Source organism: Rhinopithecus bieti, unplaced genomic scaffold (assembly GCF_001698545.2).
Source record: "Rhinopithecus bieti isolate Rb0 unplaced genomic scaffold, ASM169854v2 scaffold_22522, whole genome shotgun sequence".
Classification (NCBI taxonomy): domain Eukaryota; kingdom Metazoa; phylum Chordata; class Mammalia; order Primates; family Cercopithecidae; genus Rhinopithecus; species Rhinopithecus bieti.
Genome location: NW_016811454.1, coordinates 1,311,353 through 1,314,194, shown reverse-complemented (window position 1 = coordinate 1,314,194; position 2,842 = coordinate 1,311,353). Strand labels below are relative to the sequence as shown.

At 40.3% G+C, this 2,842-nt stretch overlaps 1 protein-coding gene across 6 annotated transcripts in view; it reads right to left on the bottom strand.

Moving 5' to 3' along the window:
• Positions 1 to 2,842, bottom strand: part of CMKLR2 (chemerin chemokine-like receptor 2) — a 52,875-nt gene that overhangs the window by 44,413 nt on the left and 5,620 nt on the right. For 2 of the 6 annotated variants that reach the window (XM_017893905.1, XM_017893901.1), the window contains one exon: positions 1,507 to 1,625. The gene's annotated coding sequence lies outside the window, so the exon portion shown is untranslated. Of the gene's footprint in view, positions 1 to 1,506; positions 1,626 to 1,747; positions 1,829 to 2,842 lie in introns of those variants that run through there. The other 4 variants (XM_017893902.1, XM_017893907.1, XM_017893906.1 and 1 more) reach the window with 3 other exon arrangements.

The window sequence follows — 2,842 nt, the reverse complement described above, 5'->3', positions numbered from 1 at the left end:
TTTTTTTTTTTTTTTTTTTTTTAGATAGGGTTAAGTTCTGGTTGCCCAGGCTGGAATGCAGTGGCACAATCATAGCTCACTCAGCAACTTCTGAGTCACATTTACTTGGGAACGCCCATATCTACATACATACAATTAAATTTTGTTTTCTCTTGCTAATCTTTTTTCTGTCAATTTCATTTGCTGGTGCCTAATAATAAATCTAAGAGGGAACAGAAGTTTTTTCTCCTTGACACATCTATAATCTCACCATCAGAGTAACACATCTATTATCAGTTTTGCATATTCAATCTTTTCTACTTCATTTATTTTTACATGATTATAATTCTGGTTAACATGATCTGTTATTAAATATTTATCTCAGGGACATGACAATTAGTGGTCAAGTAACAGAAAATGTATGACCTTTTATAAACTAAGTGACTTAAATCAGATAAAATAATAAAATAGGCCATGAAAAACATAATAATCTAGTGTCTGGAAGATGTACAAATATGATGAGAATTATTCACTAAGAATCATTACTTGTAACTTGAGACCCAGGAAAGGTCCCTTGGCCTTTTTTTGTTGTTGTTGTTTAAACGAAAATACCATCGATTCATGTAACAACAGGTTTGTGGATTCTTGAGTGAATGAGTCTGCCTTAAGTGAAAAAGGCAGTTTAAGAGCATTATTGCCAGTGAAAGTTCTGTTGTCAAACTTTATTTGGTTTTCATTAGTTCTCTTTTGGAGGAAAAGATAAAAGGCAATTGGTGCTCACAGTTTCTGACTAGAAAAGGAACAACTGAATAGCTGAACCCTTCTCTCCCACAGTCTTCCCTGCATTTAGCCATCTACCCCTTGTTGGGAGAGCCCAGATGCCAATTATTCTAACAAGAAATTGATAGCGAGATTCGACAAGGCAACAACAACAACAAAGAAATGGGAGAGCACAACAAACCACAAACCTTTCATCGTAAAAATGGGGAGCCAGTGGCAGGGAACCGCATTACAACTCAGTTTAGAACTTTTTTCCCACCTTGTAATCTAAAGAGGGCGATATCAGTTTTCCTCTCGGAGTACCAATTTTTTTCTACTAGTTTCTCAACAGTGAGTCTTCCACATCAACAGTGAGTCTTCCACAAATGATGTTTGACTATTTCTAGATCACAACTCCTTAAAAGCCAGATTTATGAGCTGTAATTATGTAGGTAAAAGCTGAGAAAATTACTGAAAGTTCTTCTTTGTCCGCCCACCCCGGCAACATGCTCATTTTCTCTCTTGCAGTGTTTTAGGATTAATCAGCAGCTGTAGCGAACCCTGTAGGATCGTCTCTAAACACTTTTGCCAAGACCAAAAATATGAATCTGCAGACAGAGCATTTTGTAAACGATCAGTAGTCCTTTTCCTTTTTTGCCAGCTGGTAGTTAGTCAAATACTGTTTTGTAAATAAATCATCTGCAGGAATCCTCATCAGGTCAGCTGTAAATGTGTCAGTTTGAGGAAAACAAACAGGACAGCACTTACCAGTTAATTTTCTGTGAGGAGAGAAGCTATTGTCATGCCTGGGTGTACCTTCCCTGTTCCAGAATGAAATGGAGGGTGGTGTTCAGAACGGCTGCATTCCTCATTCCACTTTTATCTGGCTTTTGAAATGACAGTGTAGAGAAGAATGATGTTGGGTTTTGAATGTGGTTCTTCCCTTCCCCCACCACCCTCCATAAAAATTCATCATGCAATCCTAGAGAAAAGTAAGCAATGAACATACTGTACAAATTAATTCTTTCGACCAGCATGTGTTGGTGTAACAAGTTTGTTTTTGGAATGGAAATCACTGCTACTAGCTGTTCTGCAGGCTGAAAATCAGTTACGGATGGGGGGCACCCACCCCTCCTTTATCTGGGTAGGCTTTTGCTTATGAAAAGTCAAGTTAAATTAGCAGAGATGGAATGTTCTTCAAATGCATGGTATAAGGCTCATCAGGAGATTTTACTTTCTGTGCTTCAGTGTGTCCTGATAGTGAAGAGATGGAATCACATATTGGTTAATTGTGCATTTTAACTTTTTTTTTTTTTTTTGAGTCGGAGTCTCACTCTGTCACCCAGGCTAGAGTGCAATGGCACAATCTCGGCTCACTGCAACCTCCGCCTCCCAGGTTCAAGTGATTCTCCTGCCTCAGCCTCCCGAGTAGCTGGGATCACAGGCACCCACCACCATGCCCCGTTAATTTTTGTATTTTTAGTAGAGACGGGGTTTCACCATGTTGGCCCTGCTGGTCTTGAATTCCTGACCTCAGGTGATCCACCCACCTCAGTTTCCCAGAGTGCTGAGATTACAGGCATGAGACACCATGCGTGGCCTTAAAGATTTGATTTTTTTTTTTTTTGAGATGGAGTCTTGCTCTGTTGCCCAGGCTGCAGTGCAGTGGTGTGATCACGGCTCACTGCAACCTCCACCTCCTTTGTTCAAGGAATTCTTACGTCAGCCTCCTAAGTAGCTGGAATTACAGGCATGCGCCACCATGCCCAGCTAATTTTTTTGTATTTTTAGTAGAGATGGGGTTTCACCATATTGGCCAGGCTGGTCTCGAACTCCTGACCTTGTGACCCACCCACCTCAGTCTCCCAAAGTGCCCAGCCTAAAGGTTTGATTTTTATCCCTGGTCACCATCTGTGGGCCTGGCAGATGTGGGCACATCTGTGTACCTGAGGCAGGATTCAGAATTCATAAATTCAAGGGATAAGAAGTGTGGAGCTGGAAGGTAGGCACGCCTTGATGTGGCGAGCTTACCTCTGACAGCTAGCTATCTTTATTTTTTATTTATTATTATTATTATTATTATTATTATTATTATTTGAGATGG